Source organism: Corythoichthys intestinalis, chromosome 11 (genome assembly GCF_030265065.1).
Source record: "Corythoichthys intestinalis isolate RoL2023-P3 chromosome 11, ASM3026506v1, whole genome shotgun sequence".
NCBI lineage: Eukaryota > Metazoa > Chordata > Actinopteri > Syngnathiformes > Syngnathidae > Corythoichthys > Corythoichthys intestinalis.
Genome location: NC_080405.1, coordinates 43,761,771 through 43,784,271, shown reverse-complemented (window position 1 = coordinate 43,784,271; position 22,501 = coordinate 43,761,771).

The window sequence follows — 22,501 nt, the reverse complement described above, 5'->3', positions numbered from 1 at the left end:
ATGTTGTAGATTGTACGCAAACAATAACCGAAATAAACTGACAAGCTATTCAACCAGCATGTTTCCGAACGCAGCATTTCAAAACTACATTGCCCATAATGCTTAGCACGGCTGAGCTCACTGATTGCTACCCTATTAGCCAGTACGGGAGCCGAGGCAAAATTAGACTTTGCTATAAAAGTTTACAATCATCGGCCGCGCAACGAAACGACACCAAACGGGATTTTACAGCTTACGCCAGTACAAATCTCCGACAGAAGTCAACAGTTGCCATTATATCCATATATATCCTAAAAGAACTCATAAGAAACACAGCTATTTAGAATATAATACTAGCGTTCAACCAAATAAACGCAGAACAATTACAAGACTCATACAATATACTGCATCTGTGTGTACACATATAACCCAATATACAACAGAAGAAACATGATCGACATTAACAGGAGATAAACTTATAGAAAGGTGTATAGAGCCACGTCTTTTAATACTCCTTATTGAACTCCTTAGTGTTGTCTGATCTCTCGCCAAACCGTCAGTAGATGGTGGTAATTCCCCATGAAACAAAGGGTAAACTGCCAAGAAAAAGATCTACTCGTTCTCACGCCCCTACTAGTAGGAGCCATGTCAACACAAGCAGGCGCTGCCGCCTAGCGGCAGGAGGGATTCTCTTCAAATTGGTCCGGTGAAAAATCATAAAAACAGGACATTTTCATGAATTTATGAAACCCGGCCGGACACTCCGGAGGGCACGTAATAAGAGGACTTGTCCAGGCAAAAGAGGACGTTTGGTCACCCTACTAATAATTATGGGTAAAGCAAATGCAGTACAGTATTTGAGCAAGAGGGTAGTTCATAAAGTTTGCATACATTTGCTAACGTCATGCCTATGTTAGGTTCTTTGGAAAACACATGCGTGTTGTCTTGGGTCTGCCAAACACCAAAATGCAGCTTATGTACTCCATCTATCAACTTAGACTAAATAGAGTCTTTGATTGTTTGTGCTCTTTGTTCTCGTTCTGGTTGAGGTTGTTTCCATTTCTTTTGGCTGCCATCCAATGAGAACTACTCGACTCGCCACTTAAAAATGAAAAGTGTTAAGAAAGTTGAGGGTCTATCGCCTGCCCCATAACAAATATTCACACCTATCAGTTCAAACAAGAATGTCACAATTTCAATTTTGTGACTTGGGGGTGATTTACACCCGCCTTTAGGTCCTGTTGTGTTTCAGACCTAATAGGGAGTTCGGGATACAAGAAAAACACTTTGCTTCGCATTATTAGGAGGTCGACAGAAGGTTTATCTCTGGTGGGCCTCTGATAAAACATGCCTTCTTTCAAGTGTGATACACGCTGAGAACGGGTGGGCTGAGGCAAAGGCACGGCTGGGTGATTTGTGGTTCTTGTGGAGACTCCAAAATCAGAAGGGATAAGAAAAGATTGGATTAATTTTTTACTTGCTTTGCAAAACTTGGAACACAGCATGGAAATCAATGGAGGGAGTGCAGGGTGCCTGCCTTTCACTAAAAAATATATAATTGTCGAATATTTAAACGAGACTGTGTTTTGTAGTTGTTTTTTGATTGTTTGTTGTTTTGAGATTTAATTTTAAAAAATGTACATACACCCAGAATCAGTGAAAATCCTCAATACAGACATTATTAAGTATGGAGGGGTGCAATAGTAGGTGTATACAGTTAAGGGGGGAAAATAATTTTGTGAATTGTTCTGATAGTTTTTGTTTGTTTGTTTGTCTGTCTCCCCTGTCCTGTTCAGCTACAACACACATGCAAAATGGTAGATCTGGATGCCTTTCAATGCTAAGTTTGGCATCCTTCCTTGTGGTTTTTTTATTAATAAAATCCAACTGCAGAGAAAAAAGAGAGAATGAACGTGGGAAATCCTGTTACAGGCAAATAATTGCAACATGTATATCTAAATCTATACTTACATATAAATTAGGGCTGTCAAAATTATGGCGTAATTATTTTTTTTTAATTAATCACGTTAAAATATTTGACGCAATTAACGCACATGCCCCGCTCAAACAGATTAAAATGACAGTAAAGTGTAATGTCCGCTTGTTACATGTTTTTTGGTGTTTGGTGCCATCTGCTGGCGCTTGTGTCCAACTGATTTTATGGGTTAGTATCATGAGTGAGCATGGTGTAATTATTGACATCAACAATGGCGAGCTACTAGTTTATTTTTTGATTGAAAATTTTACAAATTTTAATAAAACGAAAACATTAAGAGGGGTTTTAATAAAAAAAATTCTATAACTTGTACTAACATTTATCTTTTAAGAAGTACAATTCTTTCTATCCATGGATCGCTTTAAGATAATGTTAACAATGTTAATGCCATCTTGTGGATTTATTGTTATAATAAATAAATACAGTACTTATGTACCGTATGTTGAATGTATATATCCGTCTTGTGTCTTATCTTTCCATTCCAACAATAATTTACAGAAAAATATGGCATATTTTATAGATTGTTTTAATTGCGATTTATTACGATTAATTAATTTTTAAGCTGTAATTAACTCGAATAAATATTTTAATCGTTTTACAGCCCTAATATAAATTGAACTTTTTCTCTGTGTGTGTGTGTGTCTGTGTGTACTGTGTTTGTTCGCGAAGGACTCCAACACTGCTTGGCAGATTTTTACGAAATTTTACAAAGTTGTAATATATGTTTCTGATGGGTTTGCCCTCTACAGGCATCCATTTAGTGTGGGAAATTATTTTGAAACTCCAAAAATTAGCATAGAAAATCCTTGAATGTGGTGGTGCCACCACCATCTTTGGGACAAAAGACGTGTCTCTTGCGATTGCAATGTCGCAGTTGTTTTTTAAACCTTATGGTTTCATGTACATATTTAAATGTGCTGTGATGATACGTTGTGTCTTTGAGTACTCCACAACAAGACGCTAAATTTAAGAAAAAACAAAAAAAAGTACAATTTTACTAAGGGATTCATTTCGGCTTGGTATTTTATAGTCTCTATAGTCTGTGTGGCCGTCTGTGGGTTCGTGTTTTATGAGAGCCAAAACGGCTAGGCAGATTGCGACGAAATTTTACACACTTGTACTTTATGTGTGTGGGAGTGTTCTTAGATGGGTTTGATCTCTGTCAGCATCCATTTAGTGCGGAAAATTTGAAACTCCAAAAATTTGCATAGAAAAACAGCCATTTTTACTGTTTCACCCGGGCAAAGCCGGGCCATACTGCTACTGTAACCTAAGAGTGAGCACGAACGTTCAAGGTTCTTGGTCAGGGGTGGGCAAATTATTTCACAAAAGGCCGCAATGAGTGCGGGTTTTTGTTCAAACCCATTAAGAGGACAGCCTTTCACCAATTTGGTTTCTTACAAGTGCAATCAGTTGATTGCAGTCAGTTACTTCTTGTTTCTGCTGAAACTTCATTGGGTAAACCAGGGGCCCCCAAACTATGGCCCGACTCCACATTTGGTCCGGCCCCCTGAACAATACCAGAGAGCATTTTGCCTTTTTTTTTTCCCAATAGTGTTATTTATTTCCTGGCTTTTTTTCTGTGAAGAACCCAGAGAGGTTTATTTGGTTATTATCTATTTAATTAATAGGGTTATTATTATATTACATTATTTTTATTTTATTTACTTTTGTTCCGTGAAGAATCCAGAAAGGGTTATTTGATTGTGGCTTTCTGAAAAACAATAATTTTTTACAATTAGCACTCCTGCAATCATCACACTTTTTCTGTTACAAACTGACCCCAGCCCCTCATCAGAGAAGGGAAAAGTTATGTGGCCCTAACAGGAAAAGGTTGGGGACCCCTGGGTTAAACTGTCTGTGCTGGATCAGTTGGAACAAAGACCAGGACCCACTGTCCCCATCAAGGACCGGTTTGCCCACCTCTGTTCAAGGTTATGCATGTGAACCAAACGCAGGAAGACGGAAATGATGCAGAACTCAAATATATTTAACAAAACCTCTCATACTAAACCTCTGGGAGCAGCACAAAAAGACAAATGAAAAATCAAAAGAGAGAAATTGATCAACTTGAACAAGGAATTTTCAATGACAAAGACTGAACAAAAGTTAGGAGGTTATTTATACATAGGGGTTAACGAGATGACGAGGAACAGGTGGCTGGCATGAGAGGCACCTGATTGGTAGACTTAGCAGGCAACAACAGATGACATGAAATTGGTAATCACACAAAAACAAGAAACACCGAGCAACAAAAAAAAAAGTTAAATCAAAACACATTAAACCAGGGGTGGGCAAACTATTCCACAAAGGGCCGCAGTAGGTGCAGGTTTTTGTCCATACCCATCATGAGGACAGCCTTTCACCAATCTGCTTTCTTACAGGTGCAATCAGTTGATTGCAGTCAGGTGCTTCTTGTTTCCGCTGAAACCTCAATGGTTAAACTGTCTGTGCTGAATCAGTTGGACCAAAGGTTGCAAGTGTTCTGACTGTTAATTTCTGTTTTTACTAGTGTATACCTACATTTGTATTCCCCAGTTATGAAAAAAAGCACAAACACAATAATTATAATTATACAATAAAGTTAAGATCTCAGTCATAAGCCAGCCAGATTGTGAACTGACGCACTATTTTACTAAGGACAAACTTTTCAGTTCATTGTTGCCCAACAAGGTGAGATGGTGTCAGATCGCTTCAGGATATTTGCCCACTCCCTCCACTGCGGTAGAGAACATCATTTAAGTAACGACCAAGGCTGGCTCTTGACATTTAAGGCTGTGAGGCACGAGAAAATGTGCACTCCCCCTGACCTGAAGACTTGCACTGAATCTGGAAGAGCCATTTCAACACAGACCTTTTGGTCCTGTGTTTTATGAATGCACGGCGCCACTGTGTTTTGACTTCCAGTCTTTAGACCAACTAAATGCCAAGAACCATACCCAAGTGTGAGCTTTAAATCCATGTTTCTTCGCACTGTACTTACTTCATTGTTGGTTCATGATCAGACACAATCTTGTGGACCTTTTGTGGGATTGTTTGTTTTAGTTTGTAAGTTACTTGCACCAGAATTGTGTTTTATTCGTGGAGCAAACAGGTCACAGTATGTTATCATTTGGGTCGACTTCTAGGGACCTCCTGATGCAATACAATTTGGAATACAAGAATCACGATAACGATTATCTCACAATATGGAGAGACATCCATTTTCAATACACGGGTCAGGACACCAACTTAAAGTATTCTATGATTCAACAATTAAAGAAAAAAGCAAGCTATTTCCAAATGTAGAAATAAACAATGTTATTTTTTTGCACTGTTGCGGACCATCTGTCAAAAACTTTTGTCTTCCTCACAGACTATAATAGTATTCCAGTGCCACATTTATGTACAGTGGGGCAAATAAGTATTTAGTCAACCACTAATTGTGCAAGTTCTCCCACTTGAAAATATTAGAGAGGCCTGTAATTGTCAACATGGGTAAACCTCAACAATGACAGACAGAATGTAGAAAAAAACACAGAAAATCACATTGTTTGATTTTTAAAGAATTTATTTGCAAATCGTGGAGGAAAATAAGTATTTGGTCAATACCAAAAGTTCATCTCAATACTTTGCTATATACCCTTTGTTGGCAATAACGGAGGCCAAACGTTTTCTGTAACTCTTCACAAGCTTTTCACACACTGTTGCTGGTATTTTGGCCTATTCCTCCATGCAGATCTCCTCTAGAGCAGTGATGTTTCGGGGCTGTCGTTGGGCAACACGGACTTTCAACTCCCTCCACAGATTTTCTATGGGGTTGAGATCTGGAGACTGGCTAGGCCACTCCAGGACCTTGAAATGCTTCTTACGAAGCCACTCCTTTGTTGCCCTGGCTGTGTGTTTGGGATCATTGTCATGCTGAAAGACCCAGCCACGTCTCATCTTCAATGCCCTTGCTGATGGAAGGAGATTTTCACTCAAATCAGTCGTCCTGGTCCCTTTGCAGAAAAACAGCCCCAAAGCATGATGTTTCCACCCCGATTCTTCACAGTGGGTATGATGTTCTTCGGATGCAATTCAGTATTCTTTCTCCTCCAAACACGAGAACCTGTGTTTCTACCAAAAAGTTCTATTTTGGCTTCATCTGACCATAACACATTCTCCCAGTCCTATTCTGGATCATCCAAATGCTCTCTAGCGAACCGCAGCCGGGCCTGGACATGTACTTTCTTCAGCAGGGGGACACGTCTGGCAGTGCAGGATTTGAGTCCCTGGTGGCGCATTGTGTTACTGATAGTAGCCTTTGTTACTGTGGTCGCAGCTCTCTGTAGGTCATTCAATAGGTCCCCCCGTGTGGTTCTGGGATTTTTGCTCACTGTTCTTGTTATCATTTTGACGCCACTGGGTGAGATCTTGCACGGAGCCCCAGATTGAGGGAGATCATCAGTGGTCTTGTATGTCTTCCATTTTCTAATAATTGCTCCCACAGTTGTTTTCTTTAAACCAAGCGTGTTACCTATTGCAGATTCAGTCTTCCCAGCCTGGTGCAGGTCTACAATTTTGTCTCTGGTGTCCTTCGACAGCTCTTTGGTCTTGGCCATAGTGGAGTTTGGAGTGTGACTGACTGAAGTTGTGGACAGGTGTCTTTTATACCGATAATGAGTTAAAACAGGTGCCATTAATACAGGTAAGGAGTGGAGCCTCGTTGGACCTCGTTAGAAGAAGTTAGACCTCTTTGACAGCCAGAAATCTCGCTTGTTTGTAAGTGACCAAATACTTATTTTCATTTGGAAATAAATTCTTTAAAAATCAGCTCGGCTCTCATGGTTGAGGTTTACCCATGTTGACAATCCAGGCCTCTCTAATCTTTTCAAGTGGGAGAACTTGCACAATTGGTGGTTGACTAAATACTTATTTGCCCAACTGTAAATAAATACAGCCACACTATATTATTACAACATTCGTGTGAACAAATAATTGTCTTTATTTTTAACTCTTTGAAAGCCATTGACAATGAAAGATGTCAAATTCATTTAAAGTGGGAGAACTGGCTGTGAATGCTCACCTTTGAGTGCCATTGACAAAAATAATCGTTCAAAGTGAATGGTACGGAATTATTGGCATACGAAAACCATTTTTTCCAAGGAAATATCATTAATAATGGCCTCCAATAAATACTGACTAGCATTGAAAACATAAAATCAGCCTGGCGTCAAGCTTTGGCCTTTAATGGGTGTTGCAGGACTTTAACCATGCATTGGCCTCCACCCACCAAGACATCAGACTCCACACACTTTTGTCATTCACTGACACACACTTTGACTTGTCTAAAGGACTTTTTGGAGGAGAAGTCAATCGTTTCCTGTCCAGACTGCTTCCCTGTGAGGTGGGAACAGATGGTTGGACCCGAAAAGTCATCGCCGCTTGTCAAGCGGCGTGGTTGCGTCATCAACAAGTGAGTCTGATGAAGGCCAAAAGTGAATAAGGAGGTTGAGCCCCTGCGGAGTTCCTCCTAATTATCACGTTAAGTGTCAAACATTGCTGGGGAAGTCTCCATTGAAGAATTTGTTTCCAAAATATGTTTTGTCTGTTTTGGAAACATTGCGAACCGACATGCCTTTCCTCTTTTGAGACGTGTGAGGTTTTGTCAAACAAGGGCTTAAGTTACCCATAATCCATTATGACCATTCTTATTAAAGTCTCTATTGTTTTCACTTCAGTGATACTGATCTACAGTATGTTTGTCGTGGTTTCTAGCGGATGTGGATGTGGTTGCAACTCATGAGGCTGATTAGGAACCTTTTGTTCAGTTCCGATACTGGCACGTTTTGAATTCCAATGCAAATTGCTGGGACTTTCAGATACTGTACCCTGAAAACAATTCTTGAAATTGTACATATTTTACTGCATCATATCGAAGCAAGCCAATATTCATTCACTCTCAAGCTCGTCCTCCCAGTTCAAATGAATTGGACATTTATCATCATCATTGGCAGCCAATAACTTAATATTGCCGACAGTTTTTGGATTCAGACTATAGGAGCATTAAGGGAGCTTTAAGGGGCTGTTATACTTCTGCGTCAGAATGACGCCATAACTACACAGTCTACGGTGTACTGTGCTTGGACCCTACGCCGTAGCCTGACATGCGCCTCGCAATGAAGTGTTGCTACGTGAACGGCAAGGACCGTGATTGGTCCACACAAGACGTTATTTCTCTGGGCAAGGCTGTGTGTTCGCTTGTGTGACATTAAAGATTGAATTTGGCGAATTCTGCCTGCTGACATCCGAAAATATCGAAAGGGCATCTCTTCGTCCATGCCCCTGAGTGGGTGAGGAGTGGCAAATTCCTCCTTTCTCTGCCTCGACTGGTTCAATGGTCGGACAGACAGCTTACGCAAATGTTTTCTGTCTCTCATGCATTTTAACATTGGAGTAAACGCAATTTTTTTTCGATATTTATGAGCTCCATCTTGAGAAACAGCTGACATTAAAGAAACCAAGGAGTGCTATGTGAAGTAGAGCTGAAACGAATACTCGAGCAACTCGAGTAACTCGTGTTTAAAAACTGATCCGAGTAATTTTATTCACCTCGAGTAATCGTTTAATTTTGACAGCACTAAGCATCACATTTTGCCTGGACTTCTTTTAATGCGGGACAACGCGTTGATGTCACATGCATAGAGGAAGAAGCAATAATTTTTTTTTTTTAAATTAAAAAAAACTTACTGCAGCCGACAGCTGCTACCAACGATGCCGACGTTGCTAAAAATTAGCCCGCATGATGCTACGGTGGTACAAGATAGCGTCTGATGCGTCTCATAGAAATCACAAGTATGTTGAACTAGATGCAAAATGATCACAGAGTCAGCGGCATTAGTAAACAGCCGCCATCTTAAAGCAGGAGACTTCTAAGCACTAATAAATAAGTTTAACGTTACTGTCACTCGCTCACCGGAGGGCTAGGTTTCTATTAATTATGACCACTGTCTAGGGTGACCATATTTAGATTTCCAAAAAAGAGGACACTCAGCTCGGCCTCGAGATACTTGAATTTTACTTGAAGATCACTCAAAGATGCCTATATCACCCACTTTTTTTACGCAACTGGTTACTCAACAGGCTTTATTCTTCCTAAAATAAAATAATTTTAAAAAAAAAATAAAACAATAATTTAAAAAAAGAATATATACATATATATATATATATATATATATACAGTGCCTTGCAAAAGTATTCGGCCCCCTTGAATCTTGCAACCTTTCGCCACATTTGAGGCTTCAAACATAAAGATATGAAATTTAATTTTTTTGTCAAGAATCAACAACAAGTGGGACACAATCGTGAAGTGGAACAACATTTATTGGATAATTTAAACTTTTTTAACAAATAAAAAACTGAAAAGTGGGGCGTGCAATATTATTCGGCCCCGTTGCGTTAATACTTTGTAGCGCCACCTTTTGCTCCAATTACAGCTGCAAGTCGCTTGGGGTATGTTTCTATCAGTTTTGCACATCGAGAGACTGACATTCTTGCCCATTCTTCCTTGCAAAACAGCTCGAGCTCAGTGAGGTTGGATGGAGAGTGTTTGTGAACAGCAGTCTTCAGCTCTTTCCACAAATTCTCGATTGGATTCAGGTCTGGACTTTGACTTGGCCATTCTAACACCTGGATACCTTTATTTTTGAACCATTCCATTGTAGATTTGGCTTTATGTTTTGGATCATTGTCCTGTCTCAGGTCTTGTGCAGATACCAACAGGTTTTCTTCCAGAATGTTCCTGTATTTGGCTGCATCTATCTTCCCGTCAATTTTAACCATCTTCCCTGTCCCTGCTGAAGAAAAGCAGGCCCAAACCATGATGCTGCCACCACCATGTTTGACAGTGGGGATGGTGTGTTCAGGGTGATGAGCTGTGTTGCTTTTACGCCAAACATATCGTTTTGCATTGTGGCCCAAAAGTTCAATTTTGGTTTCATCTGACCAGAGCACCTTCTTCCACATGTTTGGTGTGTCTCACAGGTGGCTTGTGGCAAACTTTAAACGAGACTTTTTATGGATATCTTTGAGAAATGGCTTTCTTCTTGCCACTCTTCCATAAAGGCCAGATTTGTGCAGTGTACGACTGATTGTTGTCCTATGGACAGACTCTCCCACCTCAGCTGTAGATCTCTGCAGTTCATCCAGAGTGATCATGGGCCTCTTGGCTGCATCTCTGATCAGTTTTCTCCTTGTTTGATAAGAAAGTTTGGAAGGACGGCCGGGTCTTGGTAGATTTGCAGTGGTCTGATGCTCCTTCCATTTCAATATGATGGCTTGCACAGTGCTCCTTGAGATGTTTAAAGCTTGGGAAATCTTTTTGTATCCAAATCCGGCTTTAAACTTCTCCACAACAGTATCTCGGACCTGCCTGGTGTGTTCCTTAGTTTTCATAATGCTCTCTGCACTTTAAACAGAACCCTGAGACTATCACAGAGCAGGTGCATTTATACGGAGACTTGATTACACAACGGTGGATTCTATTTATCATCATCGGTCATTTAGGACAACATTGGATCATTCAGAGATCCTCACTGAACTTCTGGAGTGAGTTTGCTGCACTGAAAGTAAAGGGGCCGAATAATATTGCACGCCCCACTTTTCAGTTTTTTATTTGTCAAAAAAGTTTAAATAATCCAATAAATGTTGTTCCACTTCACGATTGTGTCCCACTTGTTGTTGATTCTTGACAAAAAAATTAAATTTCATATCTTTATGTTTGAAGCCTGAAATGTGGCGAAAGGTTGCAAGATTCAAGGGGGCCGAATACTTTTGCAAGGCACTGTACATATATACATATAATTCAGATCCATGGTAATGCAGTCCAGTCAATACACACACAGACAGTAGGCTATGTGCCAACTCAACATTTTTTTAAATTACTATCACGACAATTGTCGTTGACAAATTATTATTCCCACTCAATTTTTATTCTCATTCAATGTTTTAGACTACGAAAACAATAACCAAAATAAACTGACAAGCAATTCAACCAGCATGTTTCCAAACGCAGCAGTTCAAAACTACATTGCCCATAATGCCTAGCGCGGCTGAACTCACTGATTGCTACCCAATTAGCAAGTATTGGAGCCGAGGCAAAATCAGACTTTGCTATAAAAGCTTACAATCATCAGCTGCGCAAAGAAGTGGCACTAAACAGGATTTACAGATTACACCAGTACAAATCTCCGACAGAAGTCAACAGTTGCCATTATATACATATTTATATTTTTTTTAAAACTCATAGGAAACACAGCTATTAAGAATATAATACCAGCATTCAACCAAATAAACGAACGAAGAACAATTACAAGACTCATAGAATATACTGCATCTCTGTGTACACATATAACCCAATATGCAACAGAAGACACGTGATCGACATTAACAAGAGAAACTTACAGAAAGACGTATGGAGCCACGCCTTTTAGAACTCCTTATTAAACTCCTTACTGCAGTCTGATCTCTCGCCAAACCTTCAGTAGATGGTGGTAATTCCCCATGAAACAAAGGGTAAACTGCCAACAAAAAAGAAGAAGCATATCTACTCCTTCTCCTGCCCCTACTAGGAGGAGTCACATCAACTCAGGCAGGCGCTGCCCCCTAGCGGCCGGAGGGATTCTCTTTAAATTGGTCCCGTGAAAAATCATAAAAACCGGACATTTTCATGAATTTATGAAACCCGGCCGGACCCTCCGGAGGGCACGTAATAAAAGGACTTGTCCGGGCAAAAGAGGACGTTTGGTCACCCTACCACTGTCGATGCGTGGCTAATGTGTTTTACATACAGGCTTTATTTAATCTGTGAAAACATAGCGCTGTAGAGTGATGAGGGTGTAAAATAAAAACTTAATAATGCTAACTGTCAATTTTAGCTCAGTAGTCATTGCTGGATAAAACACCAAGTAGCACTAGTCCCTAATGTGCTCCAATACAGCAGGTATCATACATTTATTTTGAACACTGCAAAAACTCGAAATCCTATCAGGACTTACAGTTTAGACTAACTTAAAACTTAACTAGAACTTAAAAATAGCTTGACAAGAGTAGAAATTCAATTGAAACACGTGGGAAAAACACCTAACTTTTAAGTGATGTGTGTTATCAAGCGTAATGGCATTTTTAGGTAAGAAATATATACATATATATATAATCTTTTATATAAGATCTAAAAGTTTTTTGAGTGAAAGCAGTGAATTGGTCTTTTTTTAATTCTAGTTACATCTGAGATGCAATTGTTGGCTGGTTTTAACAATGTACATTAAAAATAAAGACATTGATTGACTGAAAAGGGTTAAATATTAGATGAAATGTCTTGTTTTCTCATGTATATTTATAATTGCTCTTCACCTAAAAATATATGTTTTATCCGATAACTCGATTAATCGATACAATTTTCAGTCAATTACTCGATTACTAAAATATTCGATAGCTGTAGCCCTCACATGAAGCCCCGCAAAAGCCCACGAAAGGCCGCAAAACCACACAAAGATAAGAATACACACGTCTAGTGACTGGGCGGTGCACTACAGCGCAATGCGTCACTTCTATGCTTTATATGCTCATCAGAGGCATAGGGTCGACACCGTAGCTACGCCCTCGGCCTGACGCAGAAGTATAAACCAAGCATTAGACATGCCTCTGCCACCAATCACTCTTTGGAAAATCCAATGTAACAACTTACGTAAATAAAAAAGGTACATAAGTACATTTTGGAGCTGCAATTGAAATATTGTGGTAGCATGGAACACAATAAATTAGTGAATATTCGTGTGATCATGCTTGGTGAAAAGTCCCTCACTCTCCAAGCTTGACTAACGTACCCAACGGGACCTTTTATTGGTAAGTCCTATTTCCAGGAATAAAGGGTGCAGGTGTGGTCTTCGGCTATAAAAGTCAAGTATCATGGGTATAAAAGGGGAATCATTGAGTGAACCCACATTGCTAGATTTCTAATGTGCCATTGGCATGCGTTAGCATGAAATAATTACACCAGAATTGGAGCAAATGTGTGCGTGTGTGGCCAGACAAACGTCAATAAAAAACTTACACTCAGTTCAACACGTCCAAAAAAAAAAAAAATGCGGTGACCCTGCTTGAATAATGATGAAACAAATGGAAGCAGTCACTAGGAGGAGTGACACAAGGCAATGTAATGAAAGCCAGGAGTAAAAATTAAGCCCTAACGCCTCACTGAGACAAAGCAGAGCCACCGATGAAAATGTTGCAGGTTTTTTTTTTTTTTTAACTTTTGTAATTTCCGTCACTATTTGTTTTCCTGGAAGTGTATTTTCCTCATAGAAATTTGAGTGGCGTGACTGAAATGGTAGGTCTGAGTGAAATCTTAGGCCCAAAATGACAGTTCACTACCTATCTTGGTTTTAGGTGAAGTTTTAAGTGATTTTAGGTACAGACAAAATTTGGGGAAAAGTTCATTCTTGATAACACGTTGTACGCATTACTTTGTAAGCTAACAGGTAGCACAACACAATATGTTTGACCGGGCATCAGTGCCATTGTGTGTGACGCAGTTAATGTCTAAACGTTAGTTGCGTTAGCAAATGTAATGTACATATTGTTCATGTTTGGAGATGTTATATAAATGATAAGAAGAATATTATTTAGTAAATTGCTCCCTGTGTGTCTTAGTAGTTTTGTTAACCAAGAATACTTATCACCTAACTTTATTCATGTCAGCAAACCTGTATTAAATACAGACACGTATTAGACAAAGGTCTATCTTAATGCAGAGGTGAAATATTACTTAACCAGTATTATACTGTGACCAAATGTAATTTTATAATTACAAAACAAGTTAATTGAATAAGAATTATTTGACAAATGTTATTTGCTATTGTTAGTAGGGTTGTTCCGATCATGTTTTTTTGCTCCCGATCCCGATCATTTTAGTTTGAGTATCTGCCGATCCCGATATTTCCTGATCTGATTGCTTTTTTTTTTTTTTTGCTCCCGATTCAATTCCATTCATTTCCCGATCGTATACATTTTGGCAATGCATTAAGAAAAAAATGAATAAAACTCGGACGAATATATACATTCAACATACAGTACAGTACATAAGTACTGTATTTGTTTATTATGACAATAAATCCTCAAGATGGCATTTACATTATTAACATTCTTTCTGTGAGAGGGATCCACGGATAGAAAGACTTGTGACTTTGTATATTGTGACTAAATATTGCCATCTAGTGTATTTGTTGAGCTTTCAGTAAATGATACTGCAGCCATGCCACAATCCATGATGGGAAGTGGAACCATGATGGGAAGTGGAACCATGACTGTGTGTCGTGCTACCAATGGATACATCTTTTCTGCTTTGGGAAATAACTTAAGGTGTAAGGACAAAGATCAATTTCCACCTTGCTTCCCCACATTGCTTCCCATGATATTTTTTAATCATAGGGAGAGGGATTGCAAGGCTTTAGCCAATTGAAGAAAGGCTCCAAAGCCTGCCAAAATTCACTCTACTCAATTAGCGCTGCCTTTTATCTCTCTATATAGGTAAAACGGCGTCATTACAGATTGAGCGCGACAATGAGTGAGAGGGTCGTGCAGTGCATACATTAATTGCGTTAATTATTTTAACGTGACACATTTTTGAATAAATTAATTGCCGCCGTTATCGGGATATTTTTGATAACCCTACCTTAAGCCTAAACTAAAGACTGGATGAGTGTAACATTTTATGTCTGTAACGTTAAATACAATTAGAAAACAGTTTAATTTTTTTTAAAAAACATATAGGCATGGCCGATATTTTTTTGCCGATTCCGATACTTTGAAAATGACGTGATCGGACCCAATCGATCGGGATGCCGATCGATCGGGACATCACTAATTGTTAGTTTACAAATGTATTAGGGCTGTCAAAATTATCACGTTAACGGGCGTTAATTAATTTTTTTAATTAATCACATTAAAATATTTGACGCAATTAACGCACATGCCCCGCTCAAACAGATTAAAATGACAGCAGTGTAATGTCCGGTTGTTACTTTTTTTTTGGGTGTTTGGCGCCCTCTGCTGGCGCTTGGGTCCAAATGATTTTATAGGTTTAAGCACAATGAGTGAGCATGGTTTAATTACTGACACCAACAATGGTGAGCTACTAGTTTATTTTTTGATTGAAAATTTGGCAAACTTTAATAAAACGAAAACATTAAGAGGGGTTTTAATATAAAATTTCTATAACTTGGGCTAACATTTATCTTTTAAGAACTACAAGTCTTTCTATCCATGGATCGCTTTAAGAGAATGTTAATCATGTTTATGCCATCTTGTTGATCTATTGTTATAATAAACAAATAAAGTACGCATGTACCGTATGTTGAATGTATATATCCGTCTTGTGTCTTATCTTTCCATTCCAACAATAAGTTACAGAAAAATATGGCATATTTTATGGATGGTTTTAATTGCGATTAATTACGATTAATTAATTTTTAAGCTGTAATTAACTCGATTAAAATTTTTAATCGTTTGACAGCCCTAAAATGTATATGAGTGATGTATTAGAAAAGGCACCGAAAGTGATTGTATTTTGACTTATTTCTGATATGATGCTATACGAAAAGAGATAAAGAGACATCCTTTGAGCAGCAACCAGAGTGCATCGTGTCTCACTTATTCCAACTTTCACCTGTCACCAGGTAAACATTTTTTGTTACTACGGTACACCTTGCTGGACCCGTAACAATGACATTAACAGCAATACCCAAATACAGTCCCTGACAAAAGTCTTGAAGTTTATCCATTTTGTAGAAACAATTGCTAATAACCTGACTTTGAATTATTCAATTGGTTTCAGAAATGGCATATATGAAAGCTAAGACCCTCCCAAATGATGTTGAATGTACAGAAATATACTTGTTTCACTGAAAAAAGATTGACCTTTATGTCTTCATTAAATGATCAAATTTTGGCGAGACAAAAGTTTTGTCGCCTACAGAAAGTAGTGTGAAAATTGAAAAAAAAAATGTACTTCAAATACAAAAATATGTTATATAACATAAGCGAATTAAGTAGTGGTGCTGTGAGATCCAAATTTAATATTTTGTATGACTTTCATGGGCTTGAAGGACTGCATCCATGCGGTTCAGCAAGGATTCCTACAAGTTATTGATGAAGTCATCAGGAACATCAAAGAAAGCAGTCTTGCATGCATCCCAGAGTTTATCAACATTCTTGGGTTTCATCTTCCATGCTTCCTCTTTCATCCTACCCCAGACATGCTCAATGATGTTCATGTCTGGTGAATGGGCTGGCCAGTCATGGAGGATTTTGATCTTCTTTGCCTTGAGGAACTTTGAGGTACAGATTGAAGTATGCGATGGAGCACCATCCTGCTGCAGAATTTGTCCCTTTTTTATAGTTAGGAATGTAAGAGGCAGCTAAGATTTATTGATATTTCAAACTATTTATGTTGCCATCCACCCTGCAGATCTCTCAGGGTGCAGACAATTAAAAAACCGTGTGGCATTTGCCAAGGCCCACAGCCTGTCAAAAGGATGGACGCTGGAAAAGTGGCAAAAGGTGGATTTTTCAGATGAATCTTCCATTGAATTACACCACATGGATGCAGTCCTTCAAGCCCATGGAAATCATACAAAATATTACAATTGGATCTCACAGCACCAATAAATCCGCTTATGTTATGTAACATATTTTTGTATCTTTATTACTGTACATTTTTTGTTCAATTTTCACACCACTTTCTGTAGGTGACAAAACTTTTGTCTTGCCAAAATTTGACCATTATGTCTTCATTAAATGATTTTTTTTTTTTTCAGTGAAATAAATATATTTTTGTACATTCAACATCATTTGGGAGGGTCTTAGCTTTCATATGAGCCATTTCTGAAACCAATTTAATAACTAAAAGTCAGGTTATTTGCAATTGTTTCAACAAAATGGGTTTTGTCAGGGACTGTACATTACACACAATAAAAACACTTCACATCTTATATCTTTATACGCTACTTTTTTTTACTGACTGACAAATGACTTCAATACTATGAAGTGCTTTTTTTCTTTTGTCAAAAGAACATGACCACCAAGTTAGGGCATTCGTAGGTCAAAGCACCATTGTATTTTTAATTAGTCACTTTTTTGTGTCTCGTTTGAGTGAGCATGTTGAGCCAAATTATGGTGGAGGTAAATTGATTAAGTCATCCATATAGTGTCATATGTCCTTTTGTGTGGAAAAATGACATTCCTGCAGCCAGATCAGAAGCAGACTTCGAAACTGACCACGTTGATGTCATTCACCATCTGCATCAAAGCTATCCAAGCCCATCATCGTCCACTATATTAGGGGGAAAGTCCAGGAGCAACTGTTTTCCATTTCTTGGGAAATGGCAGACTTTTTCCATCTTTAAATATATCTGGGGAAGGCACAACTTCATCCATGTACTGTGAACTTTTAAAGTTGGACTGCATGTTCATTCAGTGAACAGATACGTTATGATAGGGGGGGGGGAATCAATGACGTTTACAGGTCTAACACGTGTATTTTGAATTGGAATAATACAATGACCGTATCTGCCTCTGAAGCCAAAGCAATAACATTTTTATAACATGATAATTCACATGTTAAAACTGCTGGTCTTGCACTTGTTGACATTGTTTCTTAAAAAGAGGACAAAGTGCTGCTTCTGTTGCGCCGTATCTACAGCTCATTTAAAGTGGGAGAGGCTCCCACTTTAAATGATTTGGACATCTTCTAGTGATAAACTCATTTAAATACACAGCAAAATGATTGGACGCCACACAAAGCGCTTTGTTTTTTTTTTTTGTTTGTTTTTTTGTTAACAGCCTTGTGCGTAGCTGGTAACAATCTTGGGTATGGTGACCCGCGGTTGGAAACTAGTTCTCGAAGAGTACATACTGCGCAGTATCGGCATGTTCTCAGCACTCTCCATTACCGCTGATGTCATTTTAGTGCGGTATCGGTACCGTATCAATATCGATGCAATACTACTTAGAACACGTGGCCGCTTTGTGACGACGTCAGCTTGGATAGCAAACAAAGCAAACTATCCGGAGGTCAGACGGACCAATAAACTGAACCAAAACGGAACCGAGAGGAAAGCGTTCATCCCGATCCAATAACTCTTTACGCTCTCCCCGTCTATTATATTTTATGTCTGAGCAAGTTAGGGCCTGATTGCATTAACAGGCCCACACGAGGCCTTGAAAGAACAAACCGGGCTGGGAGGATGGGAGTGACACAGTCTGGACAGAAACACGAAGCTTTAAAATGATGGGAAAAGTACATTCATCAACGTATATTTGCATCTGCTGGCAATTGTTGAGGAAAATCTCTCAGCTAGGAAGCGGCCAAAGTTGTAAGATTGAACGTTTGGGAGCTAAAGCGCAATTCCTTTATTGTGGCAGATAGCAATAAATTGGTCAAAAATGAGAACACCCACTTTCTTATAACTTTGCGGTGGTCTGTCCTTCATTTGTTAACGCCGCTTTTTTTGGCAGTCAAAAGCAAAATCGGATGAGTAATAAGCCACACCGAGTACAGAACTATCAAGGGGTGTCAGGGACATAAGTCAGGATTACCTTTCACACAAACTAGAAAAAAATTTTCATACAGATTAAACACACTTTTACTACACTACTACTGAAATTCTCTCACACCCTACTTTAAAACACAATTGAAACACTATCACTTACAGTACTTAATTTCTACTGGAGAAAAATATTTACACTTTTCCTCACGCTACGGAAATCTTCTCACTCGCACCTCATACATCCTCACACATTCACGATTTAAACACTTCCATACGTATAACAAAATAGAATTTCTCACACCACTAAATTACTGTAAAATGCAATACTGGAACACCTTCACATGCTCTACTAACTAGGGGTGTAACGGTACACAAAAATCTCGGTTCAGTACGTAACTCGGTTTTGAGGTCTCGGTTCGGTTCATTTTCGGTACAGTAAGAAAACAAAATGCAAAATATAAATGTGCTAGTTTTTTATTACACACTTTTGTGCTTTCAACAATAGGAACATTAGCCTATACAAAGCTAGAATTCTGCTCAAAAAGTAGCAGGTATTTAAAGATAATCCAACAACAATTTGCCTTTCAGACCCCGCGTATTGGTCAGCTTTCTTTCTGAAAGAAAGAAGAAAAAAGAAGTCCTGTGCTAAACAGAAAAGCAATCACAATGACAAACATTTTACCATGTATTTTACAAATGAAATGCCTCAATGAAACATTTTTTTTTTCTTATGAACGGTTTTCAAAAGCTTTATAGACCCTACTCACATGACGTCACAACCACGCCCCCGCGCCATATTGTCCGTCAACTCGTCACTGTTGATGCATTACCGCTATGTAAATTCCTCCTATTACGGCGTGTTTTTCTGCTCGTTAACATTAATAATCAAAATGGTGAAGGCGTGTGTGGCGGTCGGTTGCAATAACAGAGAAGATAGACGGAGAGACTTGAAGTTCTACCGGATTCCAAGAGACCCAGAGAGGAGAGCGAGATGGGCTGCTGCAATTCGACGAGAAAACTGGGCTCCAAACGATTACCACAGATTATGTAGTAGTCCTTTTATATCTGGTAAGATGCATTTAATATATATTTAGAGGTTTTTGGGCTGACAACCACAATTAAGATCATTGCTAGGCTAATCGCCGACAACATACACTCAGACGTTGTGAATGAACTACCTGAAAATATATAATTATAAGGGGATAATAAGACAGTTGTCATACAATTAATTTACAATTTCACTATTGAGGTCAAAAGCCAAAAAATAAATTCAACTAGGGACAATCTGGAGTAGTGCTATCGCACTTCATATTTATTACATATCATATATGTATGTAGTGAGAGTGCTATCGCTAAACCATATAAACATTAAAAGCCCTAGCTCCATTGACAAATGACATGAAATACATTAGACATGACAGTGGATGTTAGCAAGAACAAAAGATTTTGAATTTCGTAACTCACCTTCCCAAGCACAAGATAGATTCCTGCCAAATTTTCGTGGACGAGGACCTGTTTCACCCAACCAGCAACGAAGTATTTATAAGCCTCCAAGCTCTTAAAGTTTTTCAAACTTTCGTGAGAATAGGCTGATTTTGTGTGGACAAGATAGTTGTAAATATCAGGGTAGCAGATGTCAGGCAGAGACGGCGAAGACAGCGGGTCGATAAACATCGATTTAGGCATCAAATATGGATCTGGCGAATGGATAAACTGAAGCTTTTCCACATAACGCCTTTTATGCAACGCATCCAATGAGTTTACAGTGTCAGATAACATCAGGGCTTCCATGAATTGCTCCATAAATTGCACGACTAATTGAAACCATTGAGAATAGGGCTAAAAAATGCCGGACAATATAGCGGCCAGATACAGCGACACGTCATTTTGTGACGTAGGTGAGTAGGGTCTATCGGTGGATTTTATGAAGTTAAAGCGCCACACAGAAATTCCTAAATTTAATTGTGTAAGCAGGATGTGTGTATTATTCTTATTATTTAATTACAGGTGTTTTAGCTCATTTCAATTTATTTTATTTAAATGGGCTATTATTTATTTTATTATGTGTTGATATTTTACAAATGTGATGTATTATTCATTTATATTGTAAATTTTATGTTGTATAACTTTAGTTCCTATGTGAATATTACATAGTTCCTACTTGTTTTGTTGTGGTAGGAAGATTTTGTATTGAACACGGGGCCGTGTTGGTTATTATTATAGCAGAGAAGACAGCAGTAAATCAACAAAGACAACCATTTGTGGAATAGTTTGCCCACCCCTGGACTACTCTTACCAAGTGGACACCATCAGTCATCTGAAATAAAGGGTAATAATAAAGGAATAAATAAAGGATTTTCAACAAATGAAGAGAAATTGAATATCATTAGTATAGTATCATTGATACAGATGGCTCCTAACCAAAAGCTCTCTTCTTATATTAAGTATCATTATATACAATATGTCACAGCATGCACCACTTTTAAGTCTTTGAAAAGGTTCCTGCAAGACAATAATAAGAATGTTTTCAAGCAACATTGATTTTTCCTCTTCTGGAAATGAGCAATGGCGAACAACAACACAGGTTTAAAGGTTACAAACATGGACAGGATCCGGTCGAAAGATAATTGAGGCAATTTTCCATGATTTATCCGTGCTGAAGCGCCAAGCGTTGATAACGTCCCTGAACTTGGCGACATGATGACGACACGGGAAGAATGGGGGGTTGAATACAGTGCAGCCTTTATACCAGGGTTGGCAAAAGCACAGTACTTTGGCTCTTCTTAAATCTGGCCTCCCAAACATTTATTATTAGTCTTTTTTAATCAAACTTTTAGTGGATTTTTTCCTGTCAAGGCTTAAGGGGTCTATATATTTTGAACAAAACTTTTTTTTTTTATCATAGCACACAATGTATTTCTCAAAATTTGACGACCCACAGCTTGTGATTGTGTCATTAACAATGTCATGGTAGCTCAACCTAAGTATGCTTCGGATTCTAAGGTTAGATTGTTTTGCTGAATGAAAATATTCCAAAACAGCTGCTTTGAATTTGGATCAGAGAAAAAAAAAATGATTAAAAAAAAATATTGAAAGAAAAACCTGTCTTCAACTGTAAGATAGTATTTTTGTCAGTTTCACTGACAAAATGGCCATCCACTGCGGCCATATTGCCATTTACCCACACCACAATGACTGTAATCTACTTATTATACAATAAAATGTGGCAGTGAACCATAAAATACACACACTTATCTACAGTATTTCAACCGGAGACCACACGGAATGGCATCCCAGGGAACCACAGGACATCATCTGTAATTAAAGCTATATGGAGACATATGAATGAGATAAAGAAGAAGTCAGTCTCCTTGGAATCACTAGAAGAAGGCCGAAAACCGAGGTTTGGCTTTATGAAACATCTTAATTGGAGATGCTAAATTAACTTGAAAGCCTTTGGCTGAATTGCACAAAAAGAAAGAAAAAATAAGGAACATTTTGGACAATGGAAGAGGAAAAGATTTCTTAAAACAAGTGATCACAGCTGGCCTACAATTTGGCTACGTTCATACTACAGGTCTTAATGCACGAATCCGATTTTTTCGTGTTTTTCCGACTCGAGTGAGGCATTAACTTGACGGTCTGAACGTGACAAGTCGCATAGAACGGGACCATTTCAAATCCGATCTGGGTCACTTTCGTATGTGGTCTAAATCCGATCTGGGCCACATTTTTCCAGACTGTCGCGGCGGTCTGTACTGTCCAGTCCCGCAAATCGGATTTAATGCAGCAATTACGTCATCAAATAGCGAGAGAGTCGTTACCGTAGCGATGCACCTGTGCGTTATTAGCGCCTAGCTTGCAGTGAACACGGCTTTTGAGGAAGTGCTGAGCTTGACGTGAGTCATAAAAAATAAAAATGGGTTGAGGATAAGCCTGAGAATGCTCAGTTTTCTCTCTG